The sequence below is a fragment of the Podarcis erhardii genome (genome assembly GCF_964252035.2).
Source record: "Podarcis erhardii genome assembly, chromosome: 16".
In the NCBI taxonomy this organism is placed as follows: domain Eukaryota; kingdom Metazoa; phylum Chordata; class Lepidosauria; order Squamata; family Lacertidae; genus Podarcis; species Podarcis erhardii.
This window is the reverse complement of record NC_138514.1, coordinates 7153313-7169968: the sequence shown is the minus strand read 5'-3', so window position 1 is coordinate 7169968 and position 16656 is coordinate 7153313. Positions and strand designations below refer to the sequence as shown.

The window sequence follows — 16656 nt, the reverse complement described above, 5'->3', positions numbered from 1 at the left end:
CTTTCTTTCTTTCTTTCTTTCTTTCTTTCACCTCATCTTTATTTTCTTCTTTTTCCTGTGTTTGGGGCCTTTATTAAGGTCCAGGGATTGCATACTCCTGGGGGTGGTAGATGGTTGCTGGTTGATGGGTGAGGGGGGGGGAATGTCTGTCTCCCAGGGTGAGAGGCTGGGATGGCATGTATTACTCAGGGTAGAGCCACTGAGATTAATGGCAGACCCTCCAAGTGTCCCTATTTTCCAGAGATGTCCCTGATTTAGAGAAGTCATCCTGGTTTCTGATTTGATCCTGGAATGTCCCACTTTTCCTTAGGAAGTCCCTATTTTCATTGGAGAAATGTTGGAGGGTATGGAGCTATCTGACCCCTAAGCCATTTCATTATGTTTTTATATATGTTTGAAGCCACCCAGAGTGGTTGGGTCAACCTAGTAAGATGTGTGGGGTGTAGATAGTAAAATTATCATTATAGAATGGAACGTCCCTATTTTCATTGGAGATATGTTGGAGGATATGTAATGCGCCTAAGTCATCCATGCCTACTTATTACAAAAGGTTGACTCATGAGTATAGCTAGGACTGGGTGCAGTCTGGAGCCTCTGGCATATCAGCAGTTAGACACACGGGTAGCACACAAAGCATTCCTGGCAATCAAAATGGCCTCAGAGAGCTTCAGTGGCAAAGCTGAGAAGGCACCAGAGCACCAAGAGAGCAAGGCAGCTGTAACTTCTAGGGCAAGCTGAGAGCTGATGGAAAGAGAAAGATAGCTGGCAGGGGAGAAATGATACAACAGCTCAAAAGAAGAAGGGGGAGACGCAGACAGATCTCCTCCCAACACAATGAGCTCCTTAGAGGCAGCAATCAAAGCTAATAGTTCTATTAACAAAACAACAAAAGGCCCCAGCAAATTTGCTCTCTTCGGTTTTCAGGACAGTTGCAGAGTGCAGTGGCATTAGGAAGATGTTATCCCGAAATTGCTTCCCCGCTGTCAAAGTAGAAAGGAGGCCAGGTGCAGTCATTGTTGGCAGTGAAATCTGGAAGCTCAGGCTCAGCAAAAGGATCACGGCAGTCCTACTCCTTTGTCAATTTTTTTTAAGCCGCCACATTCTTCTGCCGGCGCTTGTGCTATCCCGAGGAAGGGCTTGTCACTCAACCCAGGTACAGTGGTACCTCGGGTTAAGTAGGTCCATTCTTAACCTGAAACTGTTCTTAACCTGAAGCACCACTTTAGCTAATGGGACCTCCTGCTGTCGCTGTGCCGCCGGAGCACGATTTCTGTTCTCATTCTGAAACAAAGTTCTTAACCTGAGGTACAATTTCTGGATTAGTAGAGTCTGTAACCTGGAGCGTATGTAACCTGAAGCGTATGTAACCCGAGGTACCACTGTATAGTGCACTGAAACACACTACAGTGGTACCTCAGATTATGAACTTAATTCATTCCAGAGGTCCATTCTTAACCTGAAACCGTTCTTAACCTGAGGTGCGCTTTCGCTAATGGGGCCTCTCGCTGCTGCCGCACAATTTCTGTTCCCATCCTGGGGCAAAGTTCGCAACCCGAATTACTACTTCCAGGTTAGCAGAGTTTGTAACCTGAAGTGCCTGTAGCCCAAGGTGTCTGTAACCCAAGGTACCACTGTATTGTCATTTATTCGTTGGAGAAGGAAACAGGTTGTCTTCTCTCAAGCAAGCACTTCTTCTTTCGGGGAAGGTCCCCACCACTCCAAGATTTAAGATGTACTGTAGATGAGAAAATGCAATTCCATTCCTCAAAGGACAGGGACCCTGAGCTGCCTGGGAGGTGGGGATATTGCCTGACAGGATGAGTGCAGAACAATCAACCCATTGCTTGAAACCATTGCTAAGAGCAACATGTAAAGTTGGAGAGAGACAACAGTAATTCTAACTCCACACACAACTGCAGCCTTGCAATTTTCCTTAGCTCTCTTCAGGCATGGCCCCTTTATGTAAAAGCAACATGCAAGGCAGCACAGTGTAGTGGTTACAGTGTGGGAAGACCTGGGATACTCAAATCTCCACTTAGCCATGAAACTCCCTGGGCAACCTTGGGCTGCTCACTGTCTCTCAGCCTGAGCTACCTCACAGCATTGCTGTGAGGATAAAATCAGTCAACTCAGTTGCTCTTTTCTGCCTTGGATAAATTTGTCATGATATTCAGACTGGGCTGAAAGTGGCATCTTTTCACCTGAACAGCTCCTCTTTCAAAACACATACGTTGGCACTCCAGTAAGCATCCACCTACTGATTCCATTACACTGACATTCCTCTATCTGTCAGCAAAAAGCGATTTGTAGAGAAATGCAAAAGCAGCTCAAGGTTGGCTAGGCTGATGAAATTCAGCCAACAATCACAAGATTATGAACATTTTTATTTTTATTATTGCTGTGTGTGCCGAAAGATCTTTATGAACTTGTGCTAGTTCCCCCAGCACTTCTTTTTAAGCATGCTGACTGATTTTCAATAAAAGCAAAATTCATCAGTGATAGCAATAGCCCTTCAATTATCCTAATACGCTCATTCCAGGTGAGACACTAAATACAGAAACCTATTGATCAAGACACGGCTTTGTGGGAGCAGCAGCTTCTTGACGAAGTCAGCACTTTAGCCAACGTGATGAGCTGTAAGCCAGTTCACCCAATTGAAAACAACCACACTCAGCCAGCTTGCAGTTCCTAGCACTGTTGTTTAACTGGACTGTAGAAGCAGCCTGCAGAGAGCCAATAGAAAAAGTCAATAATGAGGCATTCTACACGCTTTTATATTTGGTAGACAGCAGAGGCATGTCAGAAGGAAGCCTGGATTCCCATTCTCTATTTCACCCATGCTGACCTGGCATCAGGGTTGAGGTGGCCTTGAACAAGGATCCCTCTGCAGACCCTCAGAGGGTCCCCTTTGCAACTCCTCCACACTTGCTGGGTTGGCTATCCAGCCCCTTTCCCCTGGTCCTCCCAGGCCAGCCCCCCACCCCACCCTGATCACATCATCTCCTAGGCTGGTGATTCAGGCACACCAAGGTGTATACAGTAATCTCTCAGGCCAGTGATCCAGTCCTGATGCCCTGAGCTTACAAGATGATAGGGGAAGAGTTGGTGGCAGGCCAGAGCGGTCTGGGAGCGGTCTGGTCAGGTCTGCAACAGCCACCACCCTCTTTTCTCTTCCAGAATGTAGGGTTGCCATATTTTGAAGATCAAAAAAGAGGACACATTTGCAGACTTCTGCTTTTAACTATGGATCGCCATGGCGACTCTCATTTTACATACCCATGAAATAGAGGACGTGTCCTGGGAAAAGAGGACATTGTCTTAACCAGCAGCCTCTGATGTAATGTTGCTATGTTGGGGCAGGCCCAAAGTCATTTTGGGGAGGGTGAAGATGGCAGCTACTGTGGAGCCACTTGATGCAGACCTTCCAAGTGTCCCTATTTTCCAGGGACAGTCCCTGACTTAGAGAAGCCACCCTGGTTTCTAATTTGACCCAGGAATGTCCCCCTTTTCCATAGGATGTCCCTATTTTCATTGGAGAAATGTTGGAGGGTATGGAGCTATCTGACCCCTAAGCCATTTGAAGGCAACCCTGTATAGGGAAGTTTCTTAATTGTTTAATGTTTTATCATGTTTTTTTTAATGTTGGAAGCTTCCAAGAGTGGCGGGAGCAACGCAGTTATTATTGGGTGGTGTTCAACCACACTTTTGTGCTAATGCAAGGGAATTTCTCCCCTTTCTTCCCCCTACAAAATCTCCCGATCCCCTCTAGGTAGTACATAGTGGAAGGAGGGAGAGAGAGAGAGATCATTCTGTTGTGCAAAGATAATTTTTTTGTCCTGACAGAATTACCTACTTAGGGCTACATTGAATACAACTTAATATTATCAGTATTTTTAGTATTATTTCATTCATGACCTGCCTTATTCCTTAAGTTCTCAAGGCAACTTACACAGTAAACTTTTTTTAAAAAATACTACAATGATAACTAAAAGTGTTCCCACTAAATGTTCTACCAAGCATATCTGCCACCTTAACATTATTGTAAGCAATCACTATAAAATACCAAGCAGCTAAAAACTATCGACTGAGCAAGCAAAAGACAGGAAACAGTGTTCAAATGCCTGTGTATAAAAGAAAAATATCTTAGCCTGGCATTGGAAAGGCAATAGATGAATCCAGGCACACCTCCTTGGCGAGGGTGTCCCAAAGATGGAGAGCCACTACAGAAAAGGCCCTTTTAATAGGAGCTTGATTCCACTGACTGAGAATGTGTCCTATAAGCACTCAAGGAATAATATATTTTCTTGCCTCATGCAAAGTGAAAGATGAAGGGAACATTTTGCTCCACAAGGCTGGAAAAAGAAAACCCTGTTATTGCAACTGTACTAAACCTCAATAGACAATTTGAATTGGCCCTCAAACTAATTCATTCTTTTTGTAATGGTGATGAATTGTCTCACCAGCAGCGTTCAAGGGCTGCTCAGAATGGGTTGCCATCATTACAAAGATTTGAGAGTATCTGGCTATCTATCTCATTCAAAAATGGATAGATAGATAGATAGATAGATAGATAGATAGATAGATAGATAGATGATAGATAGATAGATGATAGATGATGATAGATGATAGATAGATAGATAGATAGATAGATAGATAGATAGATAGATAGATGGATGGATAGATGGATAGATATCATATATTTGGGGTGTCTGTCTAATGTCTTTCATTTCTTGCTGATAACTACAGAAAGGTCTAGACACAGAGATTCAGTAATTCTTCAGATCTGAGAACAGGCTTGGGCCTTTCAGCGGAGACAATGGCTACATAAACGCCATACATTTAGAGTACAGACACCCCTGAATCCTAGGAATTGCAATTTATCTCCCCCAAGGCTACAGCTCCTATCAATGTTAACAAACTACAATTCCTAGGATTCTTAGGTGGGGGGGGAATTAAAATGTGCTTTGAATGTATGTATTCAGCCTACCTGAACATTCCAGTGGAGAAAGAATTAAAGCACCTATAGCTGCATCTATCTGTTCTAAATGCATAGTTGACCATAAAGCCTTTTGAAGTGTTGTTGGGGTGTTTGGCTGTCCTAGCACAGTGGTGGGGAACCTCAAGCCTTGGGGACAAATGAGGACCACCAAACCCAGACCCCCCCCCCAAATGTCCCTATTTTCCAGGGAGAGTCCTGGATTTTCAGAAGCCATCACGGTTTTGATTTGATCCCAGAATGTCACACTTTTCCTTAGGATGTCTCTGTTTTCATCAGAGGGTACGGCCCCTGAGCCTTTTGAAGGCAGCCCTGCATAGGGAAGTTTTTTAAAAAAAATATTCAATGTTTTATCATGTTTTTATTTATGTTGGAAGCCGCCCAGAGCTGCTGGGGCAAAATAATAACATCATTACTACTACTACTACTACTGCTGCTGCTGCTATTGAATTGTTGTTGTTGTTTAGTCGTTTAGTCGTGTCCGACTCTTCGTGTCCCCATGGACCAGAGCATGCCAGGCACTCCTGTCTTCCACTGCCTCCCGCAGTTTAGTCAAACTCATGCTGGTAGCTTCGAGAACACTGTCCAACCATCTCGTCCTCTGTCGTCCCCTTCTCCTTGTGCCCTCCATCTTTCCCAGCATCAGGGTCTTTTCCCGGGAGTCTTCTCTTCTCATGAGGTGGCCAAAGTATTGGAGCCTCAGCTTCAGGATCTGTCCTTCCAGTGAGCACTCAGGGCTGATTTCCTTAAGATTGGATAGGTTTGATCTTATTGCAGTCCATGGGACTCTCAAGAGTCTCCTCCAGCACCTGCTATTGAATAGGATATCCCTATTTTCATTGGAGAAATCTTGGAGGATATGCAAGCCTCTTTCTCTGACCCTCAGGACTCTCCCCAGCAGCCCATGTAATAACCCCATTCCACACCCCTTATCAGCCTTCCTCTGCAGCCTCCTCAAGTCTTTCTGGCTGGCTCCAGTGTGTTCCTGAATTGTGACAATTTGCCTGCATGGAAGATGGAGAGAGGTGTGGCAGGGAGCTGTGGTAGAAACCTCATAATTCAAGGATCGTTCAGCTGGTGGCAGGTGGGGGAGATACTAAGAAGTTGCAAACAGAGCCAGCAGCTGTGTCCTGCTTAAGATAAGCCTTTGTGGGTCTGTGAGATGGGCAGCCATCAGAGACACAAGCAATGAGCAATAATAAATAGCATTGAGGATAATAAGAATAGCTTGAGATTGATGAGAAACCGATGTCACTTTACATGCACACATAGCAATAATAATAAGGCTGAGTGCAAAATAAGTAAAACAGAATCACTCGGATTAATGGAAAATTATTCTCTCATGAGATAGCAATGTGGGGTGGCAGTTTTGCATTCTTTCTCCTTTGGACTGACCCAAAGATGACTTAGATGGGGATAATTCAGAATGAAATTCCCAGGTGTCAGAAAAGGTTTTTTATGTATGCAACAACATGCTGCCCATGTTTCGTTAGCTCAAAAACGGAAAGTGAGCGAGATCCCAACCAAAGAAGAACGGCAACTTAAGCTGACAGAATATGCACAACTTGCAGACTTAACATACAGAATAAGAGAACAAGAAGAACATATGTTTGAAGAAGATTGGAAAATGTTTATTAAATATATGGAAAATAATTGTGTATAGCTGAAAACACTGGCAGCATTAAGATAAATTCAACAGTATAAATAAGTTTTGATGGATGTCATAATGGAAAACTGATTGGTACAGGTTTTGTAAAATGTGCAGAGATATAAGATATGTAAAATGAACCATGGAAAGAGAAGAAGGGAAGCCACTGATATCTTAAGTATGTAAAATGTTTATCTGAAATGGTAAAACAGAAAATTTAATAAAAAACATTTTAAAAAACAAACAAAGATGACTTGGATGGGCCAAATCTTGAGAAGCAGGATGAGAGGGCTGAAGCAGCCTCAGGGCAGAGGATAAAGCAAAGCTGTTGGAGGCAGGGAAGACTCTGGGCATGGAAACAAGGGGTGGGGTGATAGCAGAGAAAAAAGGAGAAGGGGGTGAAAACAAGGTGGGAAGCCTTACCTCGGAGGAGGAGGCAGGCATTGAAATGCTCCCTTCATCCTTCACTTTGCACTGGGCAAGAAAATACAAACTACAGCCCTCTCCAGAACGTCACCTGCTACTGGATGAGGGTTCCTTCCTCCTGCCGGACAGAATTCCAGGGGAGAAGGCAAAGAAGTGAGGTGAAGTTCGTTTACTGCCCAATCCTTTACCTCTCCGAAGGTTCCTGCTATCACAAACTACATCTGGCTGCTAGTGAGTTACTATAGATTGAACCGCTAAGAGCCGGAGGTTTATTTAATCCTGGTTTTATTCACTGAAAAGTGCAAAATATAAAGATGTCAGGGGGACATGGTAAATATCCCAGGAGGCTGCATTATAATTGCATCAACAATGGAAAATCAATAGCATGGCAGAGAAATAGAAAAGCCTGTGCCAAAAGGGAGGGATTGATAGTTGGCATCCAAGACCAGATATTATCAGTGAATAATTACAGCAAATTCATCACTAAAATTACAGGAAATGGGGAATGTCATATATCGCGTCAGGGCTCTTAATTAATAGAACACTTCAGTGCAGATTACCCTGTACTGTCAACTATTGATTACCTGGTGTTAAGACATAACCCAGGAGTAATAATATTCTGTAATGAATGGGTGTAGCAATGCTATCTCAAGTACAAATGTCTTTATTATAATCTATTAGAACTCATTTGTGGGGAAAGAGAATGATTTATATTTACTTTTCAATTTTGATTAGTGAGACAGCAAGGAACTGCCAAAAATGAGGAGGAGTGGGGGAGAATGCAAAGCTAGCATTGTGGTGCAGCCAGGGAAATTGTCGCCCTGTTCAGAAGCAATCTCAAGTGTTTCCTTAGCATACGAAGGGGTAATACGCCTGCAGCAATTAGTCACACCTCCTACGTCATGTGTTCAAACTAACCCCACCCCAGGTATCTGCACACATAGCTGCACACACAGAGGCTCCATCCTGCCAGTTCACTCAGATGCCAGTGTTTTGGGCTAGCTGGCTCACAAGATATCAGGGGCATGGCTATTGAGAACACATAAATGACATTTCTGAATAGGGTTTTTGGCACTGACCATTCCTGCTATAGTGCTTGTGTCATATACCTGTACAGTACATCCAGTGGCGAAGCTGCATGCTCCACTACCCTGACATGCACCCTGGGGGCATGGTACACATCCCTGGGTGTGGCCTCAGGGGCGTGGTCACATTCGAGGGAGCATGGCGCATCGCCCACAGGGGTTTGCACCCGTGCCCAGGGGAGTGCGTGGTGCATATCCAGGGGGGGCGCCATGATGGCACCTTACCGGAATAGTGGTGCTGGGGGCGATCCGCTCCCTCTGCACTCCCTTTCCTCCACCAGTGAGTACATCTGAGCTTTGAATTGAAACGTTGCAGGCAAACTCCTTACACAAGTGTGGTTGGGGCTCTGTGCATAAGGCAGGGGGCAGTTCCAGGCTTCACCTCCACCCTGTGTACAGTGGTACCTTGGGTTACAGATGCTTCAGGTTACATACGCTTCAGGTTACAGACTCCGCTAACCCAGAAATAGTACCTCAGGTTAAGAACTTTGCTTCAGAATGAGAACAGAAATCGTGCTCCGGCGGCGCGGCGGCAGCAGGAGGCCCCAATAGCTAAAGTGGTGCTTCAGGTTAAGAACAGTTTCAGGTTAAGAACGGACCTCCGGAATGAATTAAGTACTGTATATAACCAGAGGTACCACTGTACATTGCAATGCATATCTGCAAGGTGCCTGGGTGCAAACGCTTGTAGCCACCTCTCTTTGTGATGAGGGGCCCTGCCTCATCATACATGTTATGCCTATAGTGCAGAAGCATGTCCCACACGTGTATCAGAAGGCCCCTTAGCAAGGACTGTCGCTACAATGCCACTCCCTACATCAGTGTCGGGATTACTGCAATCATAGAATGGCCAGAAACAGGTGGCATTTTTAATTTGAATTTTCATGTTTTTGATCCTTGCAAACTAAAACTTTCCCTTTTGTTGGAAACTTAACCTGCCTTGTTCAGGTGGTCTGTCTTTAATGATGCCTTTGCATTGCGCTCGTATTAGGCCCACACAATTAACACTGCCCCAAACTTTACATATGTCAAACTCCAGCTTTCCTTGGAAATTTGCCCTTCTCTGAATTGTCCAATGCAGTTTTTGACCCAAAGCTTGTATGTTACGGTAAGTGAGGCTATCATATTGCATACGCAGATTGCATATGAAAATAGCATTTAAAAATGCATTGCTCGTGCAGTTTTCAAATTGTAAACTGATGTGGAAATGTGGTGAACTAGATTTTGGATTAGAAAAATGAGAAACTGATAGAAACTCAAACTGACAGTGTCAAGACATTTGTCCCCTGCCTTCTGAGATTATTCCTTCTGCGTTCTTCCCTCCACCCCCTTGAAACTTATCTCCTTTATTTCCATTTCAAGTTAAAAACAGAAACATAGGCTGCTGGCAATCAGAACAAATAAGCTCCCTCAGGAATAATTAAGCATGCCTCAGATATCTCAAAGCACCTTCTCTTATTATTTCTGAACTTTTAGCTCCAAAATGCCCTTTCCAAAATCCATTGCTTTCTTAAAGAGAATGCACTGAGTTCTTTCTTATCTTTATTGGCATGATCAAAGTGAGGGGACGGCAACACATCTCCTCCCCATTTGGAGGAAACCTGCCATCCAACAGTGATGGAATGACTCTACTGGTAGGGTCTGGAGTGCAATGAAACAGATGCTCTCTCTTGTACCTTTCCACACATTTACGTCAGGGAAGGACTCTTGCCTTAGCAGTAGGGAGTGCATATTTTGCATGCAAAATATCTTCAGTCTCTAGCATCTCCCAGTAGGGCTGAAGAAGACTTCTGTCTGAAAACCTGGGGAGTTTCTGCCAGCCAGTTAATGCAGCTACTAGAGTTTGTTAACCCTCAGACCCTCCAAGTGTCCCTATTTTCCAGGGACAATCCCAGACTGACAGAAGCCATCCAAGTTTCTGATTTGTCCCCAGAATGTCCCTATTTCCTCAGGTAGCCCCTATTTTCATCAGACAAATGTTGCAGGGTATGGTAGGACATCCCTATTTTTATTGGAGAAATGTTGGAGGTTATGGAGTTATCTGCCTCCCAAGACATCTAAAGGCAGTGCTGTATGGGGAAGTTTTTAAATGTTTAATTATGTTTTTATATATGTGGGAAGTCACCCAGAGTGGCTGGGGCAACCCAGTCAGATGGGTGGGGTATAAATAGTATCATGATGATGATCAAATAGGATGTCCCTATTTTCACCAGAGAAATGTTGGAGGGTATGAGCCCTCCGCCCAGAGTCCTAATCTGACTTCCCAAGCAATTTTTTCTGGCCCCCTAAAATCCACTGATTTTGATGGTGGCAAGGAAGTGGGAAATTAAACTACATGCAGCACTGGGACTGGTGGAGAAATGTAAACATCTCAACACAGCACAACACCCTAATGCAGATGCAAATCACCCTCACTCTGAGATGGGGGCAATAACCTCTCTCCTCAGCTGATCTGTAAAGATGGGGTGTGTGTCTTCTCTGTGCCTGTGGGAGTGTTGGGAAGGCCTGTCAAAAAGCTCTCCCTTCTTCACTTCACAGTCAGTTTAGAGAAAGAGGGCTCAGCCTCCCCCCCCCCCCCGTGACCATGGCTGGGATAAAGGATCTGGTCAACTCATTTTGCTGGCCGAACATTGTGACGTTAACATATGAGAGTGCTGGAAGTGAAATAGTTAAACAGGTGACCCAATCAGGACCCGGGGGGTGGAGTCAGAGGGACTATAAAACCAGCTCTGGGAGGGGCAAAGGGGGGAGTTCGTTGGGAGTTGGGTGGTTGGTTGGAGTGGGAGTGAATTGGGATAGAGTTATGGGTAGGTTGAGTTAGTGTAGCGAAATAAGCTGAGTCAGGAACAGTTAGGGGCTAGGAAGACAAGTAAATATCTGAGAGGTGGTTTAGTGAGTGAGAGCAGGTAGTGGAAGTTATAGGTCTGGATAGGCACCCCATGAATGTAATTGACTGATACCGTTTATGAAACCACACGCTTGCTAAAGTGCAATAAATAAACAGAAGTTTATGTTCCAATTTAACCCTGACTGGACTCAGTATTGTCCCAGGTAGGGCCTGGGTGGTGGCAGTGAGAAATAAAGTGGCACAGGGATCAATAGATGGTGAAACGTCCGGGGACCCTGTGTGATCGCCACAAACATAAATAGATCAGTGTTGGTATCCAGCTCTGCTAACACAATCCAACCTCAATGCCACATCCAGAATAGGCAGATCCCAATTAAAGTGCTTCTTCTGGAATATGCAGATTCTGCCTACCTTGCAAGATTGTTGCAACCATTGTCAGCAGTTTATAGTAGATTTTGCCAACCTGATATCCTCCAGATGTTTTGGGGCTGCAACTCCCATCATTCCCAGATTGGGGGGCACATTAGAGGAGGAGAAGAGGGTGAACATCCCATTTCACCAGTGGGCATGATTGCACTGGGTTTCTGCTAGCACAATGGTTTGGTTGAATACAGTCCCCGGAATTCCTTTCTGTCTTGCTTCTATATGTGCAGAGGGGTTATTGAGAGTGCTGAAGAAACCACAAAGCAGTTAAGGTTCCATCCATGACTGACTGAATTACCACAGACAGATTGAACTGCAGCATCTCCATTAACTTTCCTTCCTTCAAGCTGAGATTCTGTATCATTCAAAAGCTTCAACATCTTGTTTGAACTTTCTTGTGTAAGCAGTGTGTGGATCTCATGATAAATGAATGCTGTTTGGATTGATTAAGTTGACTGACTGCCAGATCTTAAGCTTGCTGATTTGAGATAAAAGAGAGACACGGCACAATGATCCAGAGCATGTGTGAATGAGGAGGCAGGAGGAATACATACAGTACAGCTTTCATGTAGCACAAATTATCACATAGATTGTCTGAACCCTTAATTGGAACGGCCCATCTTGCCTACTAGGCAGTGGATTTGTTTGACAACATAACAATAACGCTTAGTGTTTAGACAGCTCTTCTGAGTTCTCAAAGCACTTCACATATGTTACCTTGCACTGTCACCCTTACAACAACCCTGTAAGGTAGAGCAGTGTTGTTATTATCACCTTAGTGCAGAAGTGGAGTGGCGGCCTAAGGCTCAGATAACAGCTTGTCGCAGAGCATCTAGTGAGTTCACTGTAGAGGCATGATTTGAACCTCAATTGGCAGCTCTGTCTCTAACAGAGCAATCCAAGGCCCTGATCCACCATGCTATAGGGGGTTTGGATGCACTGGCCTCTGATGAACTCAACCAGGGGCAGGACTTCACCGCTGCAGAGGTCCCTGTTGTGCCCAACAAAAAGCAACGGCAGTTAGAAGATACCACTAGCTGTATTCTCAACTCCGGTAGCCAGCAGAAACCCTCAAATGCGTTATTTCTGAGAGCAGGGAAGACCAGAGCTGGGATGGCCAAGGACCTACTCATGGGCATCAGAGGCATGGCCAGAGAACAGCATGCCAACATCAGAGCCTGCCTTGCCAATCAACAGAATGAAGCATTCTGATTCAGAAGGCACCATTAAAAGAGGGCTGGTAGAAGCAGGAACTGATTTCTCAGCATAATGCAGAAAGGCTTTTAAAAGTTCAAACAGAGGGACTGCCATTTGAGCTCTTCACTAGGCAGCAAAATGTATTGAGCAACCACTAGAGAATGCATGAGTAGAAGATCATTCCAATTTTGAGGAATTTTAGGTGGCATACGAGGACGCGGATGGCGCTGATGACTTGCCGATCAGAAGGTCGGCGGTTTGAATGCCCGCGACAGGGTGAGCTCCCATTGCTCGGTCCCTGCTCCTGCCAACCTAGCAGTTTGAAAGCACATCAAAGTGCAAGTAGATAAATAGGTACCGCTCTGGCGGGAAGGTAAACGGCGTTTCCGTGCGCTGCTCTGGTTCACCAGAAGCGGCTTAGTCATGCTGGCCACAAGACCCAGAAGCTGTACGCCGGCTCCCTTGGCCAATAAAGCAAGATGAGTGCCGCAACCCCAGAGTCGGTCACGACTGGACCTAATGGTCAGGGGTCCCTTTACCTTTACCTAGGTGGCATACAGCAATGTTCCTCTCATGCCTAGAGATCCTGTGGGTCATGGGGCCTTTAATTCTGCTTTTCTATATTGTATTGTTATTACATACAATATTATTTTCTAAAAGTTAGTTGCAGGCTGAGATGGTGCAGCTTGGGAATTTTAATCTTCAAGATAAGCCCTTAGCAGGGTATCACAATCTGCTACAGATTATATGGATGGATTTAAGAGTTATCTGTGTTGGCTGCATGCCAGGCCCTAGGTAGTCCTTCACCCTTGCAAAAATGTATAGCCATTGTAAAGATCTCTGAAGTATAACCCAAATAATAACACAAAGAATAGATATAGAAAATGTTGTGTACCTACCAGCCCCAGCTTCAGAAGTGCATCCATTGTAGATCATGAGGTTTTCTGACAAACAGGAGGGATGTGGGCATAAATGTAATGTTCTGTAGCTTTATATTAGCTATTTAATTTTTTAAAAATAGCTTTCATTCCATTGTGCTGTGTTCAAATCCAAAATTAACCTCTGTCCCTTGGTGGAACAAATGGTTTCTCTGAGACGAGCCACTATGTGCATGGCCGTGCAAAAAAGTGTTTCACTTCTGAGCTCACATCCTTCAAATAGCTCTGCACAGTAGCAATCCTGCTCACCCAGTGAGAGTTAAGCAGCAGGAATACAACTTTCATGTGGATGTTTTCAACAGCAAAGCAAAAAGCGAATGGATTGGAGACTCTTAGAAGAAGGAATCGAGCCCACCAAGTATTTGTCATTTGCAGTGCCACCAACCATTCATGCCTGCATGCTCCCCCAATTGCATCTGATGTTCTATTTAGTTGAATTTCCTGGCTTTTTCCTATTAAAAAAATAATAATATAGGCTGCATATTTTTTCCTTAGCAACAAAGAGCAATGCTTTATTATGACATTTTGAAAGAAAATTACATACCAGTAAAAGGTTTCCAAAAAGAGCACTTGTTTACTGTGGCAGCATTTGTATGTTGCAGAGAGAAATATGGGGGGGGGGGTAGGGAGAGAATCTAAATAAAGCCTTGGCGGTTTGAGCGAAGCCATGATGATTATTCCACAAACATGCTATTGCGCGAGAATGGAAGCCAGGGAGGGAGATTGTATCTTCAGCCTAAATGACACTTTATGAAAGAGTTGGCACTGAATGGATTTCTGCTGAGGCTACAGCTTAAATTATAGCCCTCGTGAAAGTAAACAGATTACAGTTTATTGGGGGGAGGATTTGAATGATCCTCCCCAAAGGCTACATTTATTTTTTATTTTTTTATTTTTAAAAGGGGGTCAGAGAAGCAGAACACTAAAAGTGATATCAAGAGAAGCAAAAATTGGTCGTTGGTCTTGAAAGGAAGTGATTAGCTGAATGCAATTTTTAAAAAAATAAAAGAAATGCATGTAATGTCTGCCCATTAAGGGGGTGGAGGCTCCAAAAGCAGCAGTACAGTAATATCTTCATTAGGCCCAATGAAAAAAAAAATCACATAAAGTTTTCAGTTTCCTTGGATCTGTTCTTCAGATGTTCTTGGAAAAGCTTCAGTCTGCAGTTTCATAGATGGAACAGAAGAGGTGTCATTAAGGCTTAGGTTGCCATTGTTTATACATGGGCTTTTAAAATAAAAATTGCAAGAGAGATCTTATCTGGATTGGAACAGCAGCACATGGGGGGGCATTAACCCTTTCACTCAGTGCTTCAATTCATGCTCACACACCAAAGCTGCAATTTGCCCCAGGAGGCAAACTATCATTGGTAGAAATGACAGCTTCCATCCCAAAGCAAATTGCAGCTTTGAGAAACAATTTGTGATGTGGGTGGAAAGCATTATTTTTTATTAAAAACAAGAAGCAACTTCCCTGAGCCTCTATGCACGCGCGCACACACACACACTCGCAAACTACTATGGCAAAATATCAAACTGCCGTTTGTTTGGGGTTCTGAGGGTTCTTGGAAAAGCCTTCTTCTCCTCACAGACCTACAATTCCCAGAGTGGTTTAATGATAAATGCTTCATAAATCCCTCTTCTCCAACATCCCTAGGGCAAGTGCTATTTTTCTAGAAAAAAGAGGTGCCAGAACTCACCATAAACACCTTCCTTGTTCTCTAACAATGGCAATAGTGTCTACCTGAGAGGTGCCAAAACTGAGTTCCAGTGAATTCTGGCTGAAAGAAATCCCTGCCTAGGACAGAAGCTGAACCGCAGCAGAATGGGAACAGAAAACATGAATTAGAATGGAAATCCATACCTTCTTACATCCTTAGAAGGGCCACTTTTTATTGGTGCCCTGACGTGCTTGGGAAAGGGTTACTTTGCACTTCAATGGCTGGTCTAAAAACAAATGTAGATTATTATTAATAATAATATTATTAAATTATTGGATTTCTTCACCGTTATCTCTCATTTCTGTGCACAAAGGCCTGGCCTCCACAACCTGGAAACATCTATTTATTGTGGATGAAGTCCTTCCTCTCTTGTGACTTGGAGGCTGCAGAGACCAGTGCGTACGAGCAAATGGGGTCTGCCCCACCATTCTCAGTCTGCCCTCAGCCAACCACCAGCTCCCTGTCGGCCTTCCTACTTACAACCAGTCCAAGAGGTGGCACAGCCTCTCAGCTTCCTCCTCCTCGTCGTCCTTAGTTCCAGCACTGAACTTGCAGAAAGGGTAATGAGGACAAAACTAGAATTAGTTTGCCTGTCATTGACTCTGGCTGCACCTAATGTTTGGGCTCCTTGCCTTCCACGCAAGGAAATCACAATGAGCCCCATTCACCACTGCTCAGAGGGCAACGTTAAGGTTCACACAAATAAGTGAAAATATTGCCAGGCAATCCTTTTGTTCCGAATGTGGGGTATAGGGAGGAGCAGAATGAGAAAATGCATTGCAGGGCCATACATTAACGTTTCCAGAGGCCCCTGGAGAGACTTTCTGAACAAGAGTGTTCACCTACGAACTGCCAAGGAGTGAGCTTTTCCAGGCCCTTACATCTTAATTGGCTAACAATATAGCACAAGAGAAGCAGGTCAGAGAGACAGAGTGATTTGTCAAGCTTATTACTAACGCTGGGCAAGTTTTCGTGTGCAGCCCTCTTGGGGAGCCAGCATGTTCTGTGCTGAGAGAGGGGGAGCGAGAGAAGGAGAGAAGGAATGGATCTGGGCAGCAAATCTAAAGATAAATGACTCGTGAACAAGCAGGCAGCTGAGATCTTTGCCTGCGCATCGCCAAGAAAAGTTGAGATAAATAAGGTGATGTGCATCCTTTAGGAGAAAATGAAGGAAAGGAAAAGAGACACGGGTGCAGCTCACAACATGATGCGGCAAAAGGGAGATTTAGAAGCATGTCAAACCATTGGCCACGGGATAAGCTGAAATCAAAGCAATTATGTTCCCAGGAATAGGAAGTGGTCATTACGTCTCACTCACTATTCAGTACAGTCCAAGTGGAGAATTGTGTCTGGCTTTCGTCACCTTATTCAAGAT

At 44.4% G+C, this 16656-nt stretch overlaps 1 long non-coding RNA gene and 1 pseudogene across 2 annotated transcripts in view; both read right to left on the bottom strand.

The window, feature by feature from the left end:
* The window catches only part of LOC309331830 (glyoxylate/hydroxypyruvate reductase B-like), a 40392-nt pseudogene extending 26833 nt beyond the window's left edge, over positions 1–13559 (bottom strand). Inside the window, exon 1 of the transcript XR_014161618.1 lies at positions 13523–13559. The product of XR_014161618.1 is annotated as a glyoxylate/hydroxypyruvate reductase B-like (transcript). The remainder of the gene's footprint in view (positions 1–13522) is intronic.
* The window catches only part of LOC309331316, a 460753-nt gene that overhangs the window by 233743 nt on the left and 210354 nt on the right, over positions 1–16656 (bottom strand). The gene's annotated exons all lie outside the window — the stretch shown is intronic.